The sequence below is a fragment of the Ambystoma mexicanum genome, chromosome 10 (genome assembly GCF_040938575.1).
Source record: "Ambystoma mexicanum isolate Mex_15411 chromosome 10, UKY_AmexF1_1, whole genome shotgun sequence".
NCBI classification, from domain to species: Eukaryota; Metazoa; Chordata; class Amphibia; order Caudata; family Ambystomatidae; genus Ambystoma; species Ambystoma mexicanum.
Window position 1 is genome coordinate 1,325,779,289 of NC_090932.1, and position 13,158 is coordinate 1,325,792,446.

Genomic DNA, 13,158 nt, shown 5'->3' on the forward strand with positions numbered 1-13,158 from the left:
GCTTTAATGATCCGGAACTTGATGCACTTGTGGCCTATGTGTCGGCACATAGCCACGAAATGGTGGTGACTGCAGGGTGCAAGACCACACCTGGTCAACGTAAGGCACACTGGCAGACCATCGCCGACCGCATAAGTGCCCTTGGATTTGTGAGGCGCACAGCTGATTATTGCTACAAGCGGTGGAATGACCTGAAACGCAGAGCAAAGAACAAGCTGGCCTCAAATCATGCCGCTACTCTGGTGACTTGCAGTGGGTCTCCACAAGAGGACAACAAACTCACTGAACATGAGTCCGTTGCTGGGGCCTTCGTCACAGAGGAACAGATCCAAGGTGTGGGAGGACTACCTGATTATGATGCATTGTCCGGTGAGTGCCCATGCATGTGTGGTAATGCACGTGTATGTTGTTTGGGTGACGGGTTCTTATTGAGTGCCAGGTGAGGGTGTGTGTGTCTGAGTGGTATGAGTCACCCATGTGCTTCATCTAAAACATTCAGCGGCCTTGTATTTGGGTGTGACAGTATCCCTTCTGCCCACAGTAGTAATTTTGCGCAACATTACGGCAGTTGCCCTAGAAGTGGCATCTTCCAACAACATTGTTTGTATTTTTCAGTGTTCGTTCAGGCTGATTGTTTCAATTCTGCCACGTTTGCTACGCATTCCTCATTCCTATTGTCACATTTGTGACATGCTTCTGTCATTGATGAACCCCACATTGGCCCACATGTGTTACCCTGTTAGGTGAATGATTTGACCATTCAGGCTGATTGAGTATTGGCCTGATCACAGACATTTTTGGGGCCTGTTTGAATGTGAAACAACATGATAGTTGTTTCCTGTCATGTTGAAGTGCACAACCATTGATGTGTGTATTGGCCTGCAATTACTGTATTTTTGTACACTGTATGTGTTGCAGTGTGTGGCACATGCCTATTTTGGAACACTATGTAGCATTTTTCATCTCATCATGTCCATCTCACATGGATGGCTGACAGTATTCATTCACTGACATGTGGATGTACTTGTGTAATGTACCATGGCTATTGTACATGCCATCTGTGTGATGGCATGTGTCATGTGTGTGTATTGGACATGCCACTCACAGGCCAATGTGTGATGGCAGTGCTACCCAGCATGCAGCAAATGTGTTGCTCTTCCATCTTGGTGTCATCAGTGTCTGCCTTTTGCCTCCCCTTCCAACGCAGTGACAGTGCATGCATGGGAGGGTTATAGTCATGTGGGACATGTGTAAATCATGTACTGGTTCTGTAGCTTGTCAGGCCTATTTGTGTGCTATGTTGCTAATGCCTGTTTCCATTTTTTGTCTTTAATGTTTTTGCAGGGGATGACACACTTGATGCTGTTGAGGTTGAGGAGATGGTGCAGACCCAGGAGGAATCTCAGGCACGACCGGGCACCAGTGGGGGACGTGGTGTGGTGGTGGGTGAGAACCCAATCTTGCTGCAGACCATTCTGTCGAGGGGTGCCTCTGGGTGCACCTCCCCAGACCTCTATTCAGGTGCTGATTCGGATGATGAGACCTATGTGCCGTCGCAGGTAAGTGTTTCTGGCAGGGATTCTGTTCTGTCCAACCCACCTGCACCAGGGGTAGAACCCTCTATGGGGATGTCAGTGTTGGTAAGTCCGCCTTTGGTGGTTATGGATGCAGGGCCACACTCCACAACATCTGATCCTGTTCCTGGGCCAGCAGATCAGAGGGGGGATGCAGTCCTGCAGCCTCAGGCAGTGCCGGCACTGCAAGGCGCAGATCGCCTTGCCCCAAACAGGTGTGGTGCCCGCCACCGCGGTGGCCATACGCCACCAGGCAATACCGCATGGCAACAATCCATGTACGGTATGGCAACCCAACAGGCAGCATCAGTTGAGATGATGGCTCAAGCAATGGAGAGGATGGCCACTTCCATTGTCCCCCCTGAAAGGCAGATGGAGCAACTACAGCAGGCAACAGACTCCATTTGCCAATCACACAGGGAGGACATGTTGGCATACAACAAGGACAGACGGACGGCACTGGAGATTCTATGCCAATCGATATCAATAGAGTCCCAGGGCCACAGGGAAGCCCTGAGGGTAGGACTCCATCACCTCAGGGAGACTCTTGTTGCCCTTGAGGCTTCCACTAACTTGAGGACAGAACAGCAGCTGGAGCGGCTCACACGTTTGCTCTCAGCTGAGATGCAGGCAACTCGGGAGGAGATCCGGGCATCACGTCAGGTGCTGCATGGAGATCTCCGCACTATAATCCTCCAGAATGAGACCTTCCACACCCGCATGCTTGCTGCCATGGAGGACCAGACCAGGGCTTTGCATGGGCTGCCTCCCATAGCACCACCACCTCCTGTGGCAGCAGCAGAGGGTGATGAGAGTGATAGCAGCAGTTCTCCCACAATGGCATAGCCGTGCAGGCCATGAGCCCATGGAGGTGTTTTTTTTTTCCAACATCCACAGAGGTGGCTGTTGGTGCGCACCCTGTCCTCGGTCCTCCTGGGTGGCCTCCCCCCTCCCCTGCCCCCACAAGGCCATTTTTGATTTTTGATTTTTTTGTTTACATTGTGTTGCCTTGTGTGGCTCCCGTGGACATCCACTGTATTCCAGCTGGGCACATGCAAGCTTGTCCTGAGTTTGGGTTAGATGCTTGGGTTTGTGAGACACACACCTCTCCTGCTTCCTGTTTCCATGGGCTTGCAAAGGGTGTGCCCAAGTGACAGTGACTTACACAGTGACGTTGGACTCCCATGAGCTGTGTGGGCAGTCTGTAGTCAATACTGTGTATACATTCCTAGTGGATATTGTTGTTGTATTGTACACTGCATGGTGTATTGATATGTGCTTGTGCATCCATGTCTTCCTCCGAATTTGCAGATTCATTCCTCATGTCTTCACAAGGACGTCTACTTTGGAGATGGAGTTCATGTTGTAAGCAGTGCACTTACACATTTGCGTGGCAGCAGCACTGTACAGTTGGAAGTGGTCGATGTGCTGGCATAATCAGGTTGTAAGACTATCACTACTTTAACTTAGTACTGCCATGTTTATGCTATGTTTGAGGTTGTGTAGCTGCATTGTATTGTTGGTAAGTATTTGGTCATGTGTGTTGTTAGTTCTACATTACTGGGAGCATTTTGTGTGTGGGCAGTTTCCATTAGGGACACTGTACTTTGACACTTGTGTCATGTTTTGGGGATTGCTTTGTTTGCTCTCACATAGCATGACATGCCATGGTGTGTTGGGTGGCGGTGCTGGGGAGGGGTTGGGTGACATGGCACTGTTGTCATGTTGTATTTTGCAAGGGGGTAATTAATTTAGCAGCATAGAAGTGTGTCTTTTGATGACACAGCATTGGTGGTGTTTGTGTAGGTAGGGATGCACACAATGTAACACCTCCAGGTGACCAATCTCAGGCTGGTATGGTTGTGACAGTTGACTGTCCCTTATGTCATCATCATTGATTGTCAGATGGTATGTGCCAGGGCTGTGTGCACTCCACAGGTGTGTGATTTTAGGTGAAGTAATTAGCCACCAGCTGCATATGGGCTGCCTCACCCCATGCCCTTTCCCCTCCCATGCACAGCGGCCGTGCATGTGCTTGGGGATGTGGGGGCACCACCATGTCCACGGGCAGGCCCCGGCGTGTTGCAACGTTGTGCAGGACACATGCTGCCACTATGATCCTGCACACTACTGGGGAAGCGTATAACAGCTGCCCGCCAGAACGGCCAAGGGAGCGAAAGCGTGACTTGAGCACTCCGAATTTGTGCTCCACTATGCCCCGGGTTGCAATGTGGGCTGTGTTGTATCTTACCTCGGGTGGCGTGGTGGGGTTCCGAATTGGCGTCATCATGTGGGTGCTCAGAGGGTAGGCACTGTCCCCTGGGGATGTGGTGATGGGTATCATTAGTGGGGTTGTGACATTGCTCTGTATCTGACATGCATGCATGTGCACCGAGCAGCCATGTATCGCCATGCCGACCAGCTTCTAGGTCCCGGTTTAGGGTTGACATTCTGTAAATGAAACTGTCGTGGGTGGACCCTGGATAGTTGGCATATACTGAGGTGATGATTCCCTTGGCATCACATACTACCTGGACGTTGATGGAATGCCAGTGCTTCCGGTTTCGGTAGATGTGCTCAGTTGCCCTGGGAGGATGTAGAGCCACATGGGTTCAATCAATGGCACCTAGCAGTTTGGGGAATTGTGCCACCCCGTAAAAATCCTGGACGGCAGCCTGCCTTTCTGCAGGTGTTCTGGGCAGGTATATGTGCCTGCGGACTGATGAGCATGCAGTCATGATGGCCAAGACCTGGTGTAGGCAGCGTGACTGCGTGTCCTGTGACACCCCCCCCCCCACTATAGAAGTTGTCCGCTGAAATGATCCAGTGGCCAAGAAGTGCAGTACATTGAGGACCTTATGAAGTGGGCTGATTGCTTGGGAGCACAGGGTGGGTGATGTGAGGTCATCCTCCCACTCACTGACCAGGTTGAGTATTATGTGAGGTGGAAACCCGTACCTCCCATACACCTGGTCATCAGGCATCCCAAAAAGGCTGGTCCTGGGTGTAAAAATTCTGGGCCTGACTATCCTCCTCCTCCTCCTGCGGTATCCCACGACCGCTGCTGCTAGGAACATTATATTCATCCTGGCGTCTGAGCTTGTTTGTTGTTTGCGCACACTTTTATGCTGCGCGGATCCACGTACGCCTGCTTTCTGCTGGCGTACGTGTTTCCAGATTAGCGTGTCTTTTTTGGCGCACGGATTAGCCCCGTTCGATTCCATGAATACATGTTTTGAACGTGCGTGTGGGCGTTCCACGCCTTTGCCTCCTGTACTTCCGCCGTGACGCCCACATTTTCACGAGTTGTTCCCCATTCTGCGTGTTACGCCCCCTGTTCCTCCTACTTTTGTTGTGTGCGCCGCACTATGTGCGATTTCGCTGTGCGCGTAGCACACGCTGTTTGGAGATGTGTGCGTCAGCGTGCGCCATGCAGAATTTTGGTGCACATCCTGGGGTTTCTACGCTTACGGACTTGACATGAACACATGAATCGCTGTGCGCGGGTTTCGCTGCAATTTTCGCACTGGCACTGCGATTCGCACACTTCCGCACGTTTGCGCCGAAAATTTCAGCGCACATTAATTCCATGAATCGGCCTGCAAGTCTCTTCCATGACATGTTATGGCAGGGCAAATTGGTTCTCATATCTTGCTTTAAACTGTAAACACACTTGCAAAACAGTTTTGGTGTCAGTGTTTGAAAATCTTGTTTTTCATGTGAAAGGACCTTTGAATTACTTCTGCCACTGTGAATTAAAATGTTGTTTTTCCTTCTGCAATGACAGGCCTTATTCACATGGCCCATCCTCATGCTACTTTCAGGAACCCCACAGTCTGCCTTAATGGGTCTGTTTTTTAGTATGAAGGCTGGCAGGTCATTCTTCCAGTGGACCTTTTATTTCTGTTAGCTCGGGCCTTTGATTACACCCCACAAAGCAGACTAAGCTATCTTTCCTTATGTCTGTTAATTCATCTTGTCAATCTTGTCCTTGAAATGTCTTGTTCTAGTTTCAAAATATGTCATTACTGGTGTTCACATCATTCTGTAAATGCCCAAACAAATGGGGTTTACTGTACTTTATAGTAAGACATGTTTAAAATAGCTATCTCACCAGCACATCTCAACCCAATTTTGGTGGAAATGTATCTCAATACACACCTGATAAAACATTCTATTATGCTATCATTTTGCCACTCGGTAGACCCTTGTTACTCAATAAGGGTCAGAGTGCCTGTACCTGCATTGTTTGTCCAGAAAACACCTGTGCATTGGTTGTGATGCAGATGTAGTTTCAGGAACATAGAGATTAAGGTGCTCATCGTTCCCTGTGATGTTGGTGGGCATAAGGTTGAGCATCAGACTCGTATACGTGCCACTGATTGGGAACGAGGGTTTAATTCTGGTAAACTACCCTTTAACTGGGTGCATCCTTCAATCAACTGCACACCAGGTTTCAATCTGCTCCATCTATATGTTGTCACCTTAGACATTCTTATTTATTTCTTTTTTACTGTTTTTCTTTATTTCCTGCAATGTAGCAGCCCTACATGTGTAAAGTCATGTCTTAAAGTATTTCACTTATTCCTTTTTTTTCTAAATTGAATGGCTTTTCTTTGGTATACCCAACTTCTGCAACCTACTAGGATGTAAGCAAAGAACTGCAGTGATTATGTACAGTATGCATAACATTTAACACCTGAGCTTTCATCTGACTAGTTGCACTTCACTCATGTTGCTCTGCTATGCGGGCACAACAACTGAGTATGGCTGGGTATTTGCATTTTTGGTAGTTGAGATTAACTGGAAGAGGCCTAAATTGCTTCAACACTTGTTATGTAGAGAGTACTAAAAGTGCTACAATACACAGTGCACATCTGCATTTGGGCACAGCACTGGAGAATCATGGACAAACAGTGACTCATCTGCACCCACTGCCTCAAATCCTGCCTTTCTCAGTGAACAACTTACGCCATAACTGGGAGAACACTTTAAGTACCTTAAGAACCCTACTCGTTCACACCAGAGTGACTGTAGTATTCAGGACATCAATCAAGTGCACTTTACACTGCCCCTTCATTTCATACTCCAGGCTGATTTTCTGTGGACTATGTAGCAAGAAACATCATTTGTAGCACCCATAAAATAATGTGCACATGTTAACATAGACTGTTTCATGGCACATGGCTGACGGAACACACAACTACTGACACCAGAATAAATATAAAGCGGTGTATTAAACAAAAGTAAAGCATAAGACTTGGGCACGAGAACTGGTTCCGGATGGCTTTAACCAAGCTCATTTGGGAAACATTGTCCTCAGGATTATAAATGGAGGACAACAAACACAAAGATATTTGTAAAGTTCCAGCAAGGAAGTTCTCCTGTTTAAGTTGTTCTGGCATTCTGTCTTTTTCACATCTTTTGGAGAATGCAAGGCCTCCCTGCCTCGCTTGCGACTTTAGGGCATTCTCCCTTTCCCAAGAGTTTTGAAAGTCCTCCCCTTCCTGCACGCTCTCCTCTCTGTCTCCCCCTCACTGTAAGACACCCATTTTCTAGGGCTCATAGAGCTCCTCTCCCTCACTGAAGTGGATCCCACTTTTGAGGTTTAAGGGGGCTCTGCTCCTCCTCACTGGAATACAACCCTCTTCTGGAATCCAGGGGATTCTGCCCTCCTCACTAAAGCAGAAAAAGTAAATTTCTTTTACAACCACAAGGAACTCATCCAAGATCCTATGTTAAGGGCTCCATGGACACAGGCATGAATCATTTACTGGAAGGACTAGAATGTCAATTCAATGAGAACATGTTGGGGCATGTGACATCACATCCCATACACAAACATTCCACTTTGTGAGGCACTTGACATTATTTTGAAAATAATTTACACACATTTACACTGAATTTATAGTAGAACTTTTAAATATTGCCCTATGTACCAGTTATTTAATCTTCAGCAATGAAATATTACTTCAGACGAAGGGCATGGCAATGGGTGAGGCTTTTGCCCACAGCCATTTGTGGAAGTTCGAAAAGATATATTGATAATACATTTTTCATTTGGAATGGTAACTTTGAACACTTGGACGGTTTTATCAATTGGCTTAATGATCTGAACTCCAATCTGGAGTTTGCCTTTACTTCAAATAAGGATAGTTTTCCATTTTCTGGACCTATTAATTGCCAACAAAGAGGGGCATTTATAGCCAAATCTTTTTTTGTAAACTGGTGCAGTGTAACTTGATATTGTTGTATTCCAGTTACTATCCAAAGTCATTATGAGACAATCTTCCATACAGTCAGTTTATCTGCATTATGAGGAACAGTACATTCAAAGACGATTACTACTCACATGCAAATGCACTAATCAATAGACTCAGACAAAGGGACTAACCCATTTAATTATTGAAACGCTTTGCAAAAGGGGAGTGGCACACTAACCGGGTGCACTTACTTAAGCCGAGACAAAAGAACACCAGTAGTTACAGGATTGTTTGTATACCAAACAAATAAAGACAGTTGTTAAGAAACACTGGAATCTGGTTAAGTCTACTAGATATTTGCCACTGCCCCACCTCTTTGCCATTAGAAGGGGTTGAAACATTAGGGACAGATTAGACAATACTAGATTTTGAGTAGACAACACGACTCAAGCAGATACTACTATAATTGAATGCTGTAATATACAGAGGTCTTCTATTGTGTGACACTTTCCTTGTGGCTATTGTGCCATGTGCTGTTTCACGAAGAAAAGCACAGCAATTGCACATATTGACTTGCATTGGGCATTAAGCAATGTTATCTATTAGAACTGTAAGAGGTTTATAAATATCATTCGCTGTCCTTGCTTGAAGGCATATATTGGCATGAATACCTGCAAAGTTTCTATCTGGAATCCTAATCCTATATCAAACATTTTCAATCAAACACTTTCAACCCCCTTGGTTCAACTCTTTGTTGAGCATAACCACTCATATTGTGAATTGTAATGGTCAGTCATAGACGCATTGAAACAGAAAAGACATGATTATTCCATGAAAAAATAGACTTTACAAGCTGGAGAAGACCTTCATTGGCAGACATTGCTAGGATGAACTATTTGGTTTCGAAATATGACTCATGGTATTTCATAAGCAGTTCAGCTCATGCCGAGTTGGGACCTCTAACATGGTCACTGCTGCAGCCCAGAACAAGCTCTAATTACACAGTTAGCAGCCTAGTAAGTCATTACTTTCAATACCATAGATACTGCAGCCGAAGATGAAAAGACTTGTACAGTCTAGTTGTTGCCCAACATGGCCACTGACGTAGCACCACTTGTTAAGACCTGCAGGGTTTCGATGATTCCTAACAGATATACATTTGGAGATACAGTACTTTAACCTTACGTTGATTAGCATCCGAAGCGCCTTGGAGAGCATAGTCATGTACGCAAACCTTTGTATGTAGCGGGAAAGGCACAATTTTCAGGTGCCATGAAAGCAATTATTTTGTTTATGACAGGCTATAGACAGGCACAATATGTTAGTCTGTTTGCTTCTTTAAGAATAATTGTAAAATGCACTGAAAAGGAATGTCGATTTTTATTGCAGGTCATGAAAACACATGCATTAATCAAACACCATTTTTAGGCATGATAACTAATGAGCGAAAACAGAGAATGACTACAAAACACACCATATTGTCATTAGATTGAGATGCTGTGAGGTGTCAGAAATAAATGTCTGACACAAAGTTGTCATGTTTTTTGGTTAAAGACTTTTAATAAACTATAAGGGTTGGGACAGTGCCTCTCTAGCCCTGCTAGGAATTTCCTATCTAAAAACCAAAATCTAAGGAACAGTCAGGAAGTTAGAAATTAAAAGCTGTCCTTGTGTCCAAAAGTTCTATCCACACCGACACACTAAAACAAAAACAACAAAGTGATAAGGGAAATGTCTTCAACCAGATATTCGCAAAAATGTGTTCATAAATAGAATAGCTCCAACTCAAATGTTCTTCAAGGTGGAAAAACCTTCACTTCAGATGGTGATTCGCTTCGCCTGTATTTTACATTGCTTAGACAATGCCTTTGTGTCTAACTATTCCTTATGTCTTTTCTTCGCCCACAATACTTCTGTTCGATTAAAAGTGCTTTATCCTTATCAGTCTTTCTTTAACACAAGATTCATCTTGTTTCAAAGCATTGTCACTCTCAACTGCCAGGTAGACTCTCCAGCCAGGACTTCTCTGATTCTTCCAAATCCTTGGTATAATCTCCTGCCAGGACTTGTTTTGCATCTTCAATTGCCTGGTGTGTTTCTCTTTGCCAGGACTTTTCCCTTGCAATGTCACCTGCCTGGTATTTACTGGCAGGACTTCACTTGAATATTGTCAAATGCCTGCTGGGCTTGTGTCTCATGCTTCATAGTTTCTCTTTAATTTCACATTTTTTTATTTTTTTTATTGTTTAATCAAAATAAGATTTTTACAATATATCTGTCACATTGCATTTAATGTCCTTATCTTAACATCTGAATATTCATTCGTATCATCTGGGCTTGTCGTTTTGCTTCGGCCATAGTCAGCTTGTTGCATCGCTATTGAGTTTGAATAGATCATTCACAATGAACTCTAATATTTTTGCTGTGATTATTTGCCAGCTCGTTCTGTCACCCCCAATAAGCCTGCACCACCAGGTTTGCTCTTCCATCAGTAAGTCATCATGTAATTCGAGCGCGAAGTAACTTTTTCTTATAGTGCATGTCGCCGGGCAGCTCGTCAGGAGATGACAAATGGTTTCTTGCGTTGGAGGCATGGTGTTTTGGCAAAAACGACAATTTGCTGATGCAGATAGACCTCTTATATGCAGGATTTCATTAGTTGGCAAGAGATTTAACCGCGCTCTTAGGATTAGATTTCGTGCCTGTTTGTTCGGAAATCTCTTTAAGAAGCTTTGTAACTCATTTAATTTCCTTGTGTTACCTGGCAGATGGGAGGTGAGTCTTAAAGTGGCAGCTGTTTCGGTGTCCAGGAGCTGGATGTTTTCTTTTTGCCATGTTGTGAGCAATTCGGAGTTGCCTGTGTCCATCTCACGTTTTATCATGTTGTACAGCTCATTGCCGTCTACCATTCTACATTTTCTGTAGAGCAGTAAAGCGTTGCAGTTGACCGTGCATAGCATAGACTGTAGGCTCAACTCACGTCTTATCGCTACACCTGAAGTTGAACTCGGCAGATTCAGCACTTCTTTCCAAAAGGACGCTTCCAATTTGGGCCAGATGTTTTTAGGGATGGTCGGCATGGCCTCGGCGCAGTATGTCATCGCAGGCACCACCTTCATTTTGTAAAAATTAATGGTTGGATGTAAGGAGAATTTTCCAAACTTGCGATCGATTGTTTTGGCTTGTGCAGCTAGTTTCTTGATCTTAGTGAACAACGTGGCTTGCATGTATAGTTCGCCTTTTGTACTGTCAAGATGTACTCCCAGGTATTTGAAGGACTGCACCGTCTCAATTTTTGAGCCTCCAAAGGACCATTTAAGTTTTTGAGTTTTCTTTTTCTTGCTCTGCATTATCAGTACCTTTGTTTTGCTCTTGTTAATTTCCAGGAAGTTTTTTCTTGTGTACTCTTGTAGACTATTGAGTTGACGTTGGAGGCCTATTGGTGTTTGGTCGAATAGGGTGAGATCATCCACGTAAAGAAGTCGTTCTGTTATCGTATTTCCGATTCTTGGAGGAAAAGCGTGCGTAGTAGTTTTGTGCATTTGTAAGTCGCCTATGTAGGCTAGGAACAAGGCTGATGCTAAAGGGCATCCCTGCTTGACTCCTCGGGTAGTTGGAATTTTGTTGGACAGCTCACCATCGCGGCTTAGACGAACTCTCATTGAGGTGTTATGATGCAAAGCTTGGATCGGTGCTAGTATGTCTTCAGGACAATTCCACCCTCTTAATTTCTTCCAGAGGTGGGATCTTTCAATGCGGTCAAACGCTTGCGTGAAGTCAATAAATACGACAAATAGCCGTTGGTTGAGTTGCAATGCTCTACTTTTTAAAATGCTGAACGTAAGATGTTACCCGCTGTTCCAGCGTTTTTTTTAAAGCCCGATTGTAGATGATCATTGCATTTGGCTGATGCCGCCCAGGATTGAAATTTCTTTAACAGAAGTGATCCGAAGACTTTGCCAATGCAGTCGAGCAAAGCTATAGGACGAAAGTTTGCAGGGTCCTTTATGTCTCCTTTTTTATAGATGGGAATTATGGTCGCTGTGGTCCATGATTGAGGCACCGAACTTGACACTACACAGCGTTGAAAGATTTCGCTGATAAAATTAGCCCATTCGATGGGATGAGCTTTAAGCTCGAAGTTGCTGATCCCGTCCGGGCCAGGCGCTCGTGAGTTTTTAATCTTTTTGATGATTTCTAAGATTTCTTCTTTGTCTGATAAGTTGATCCACTTTACTGGGTGAAGCTGGTCCTCCTCTACACATGTTGTTATAACAGATTTAAACACTTCTGCAAAGTGTGCTTCCCAAGTGGATTGTGAGATGTTGCTAGTTATTGTATTTTCCACTGAGTGTTCAGCTGTTTTGAGTAAGGACCAGAAATCTCTTGCATTGTTCGTTATTAGTGCTTTGGTGATGTTTTCTGCATCTAGCTGGTAGAGGTTGTGTCGATGTGAATGTACCGAGGCTTTGTACTCAGATTTTAGGTTTCTTTGTGTCACAAGGCCGTCAACGTTTGTTTGGATTTTGCTTGCAATCCTCATGGCTCTTCTGAACTCTCATCTTCTAGCCACTAAATCGCTGTTATATGTGTGTTTTTTGGTGGCACTAGTGGTCTTCGTACCTGTTCTTATATGCGTATATGCCTTTAACTTAGTGTAGTTTCTGTTGGCTGTACTTTGCCTTTGTATCTTTGTGTTAACTCTTTGATTGCATCTGTACTTAGTTTGAGTCGAGTGCCTCTGGCGTTGTTCTCAATGCCCAAGGCTACTCCAATGGTCTTAACAGGTTGAAATGACCAGCTGGCCTCCAAGGGATTGTGGTCACTGGCTAAGGTATGGCGTACATTGAAGAAGGTGGTAATGCTTAGCAGTGGTTTGGAGACAAAGATGTAATCGATTGTTCCACTCGAATCTGCACGTTCCCAAGTGGGTATTCTGTTAGGTTGATGGAACGCGCTGTCAAGGTTGTACAATTCACGCGAATGCATCAGGTCTAGCCAGGCTTTGCCTCGCTGTTCTGCTGCTGAAGACTGTTTTTTGTGACCAGAGCTTTTTTGAGGGTTGCAGACTACATTTAAATCTCTGCAAATCAGTAGGGAGGACGCTAACAGATTAGTTAGAGCGTCATCAATTACCTGTTCACACATTGTTATGAATCTGTTTTCCCCAATTCCAGCAGGGTTCCAGTATGCGTTGATGATGATTATAGTGTAATCTGTTTGTTTGGCATTGGTCATCTGTTTCCATGTGACAGTTACTGCCAAGAGGGATGAATTTGCAATCAAGGTAGTGTCAATGGAGAGGCCGCAACCTGTGCGGCAGACGATTAAAAGACCAGATGTTGGCCGTCCTAGAAGGCCCTTTTCTGCTGGTGCCAAAA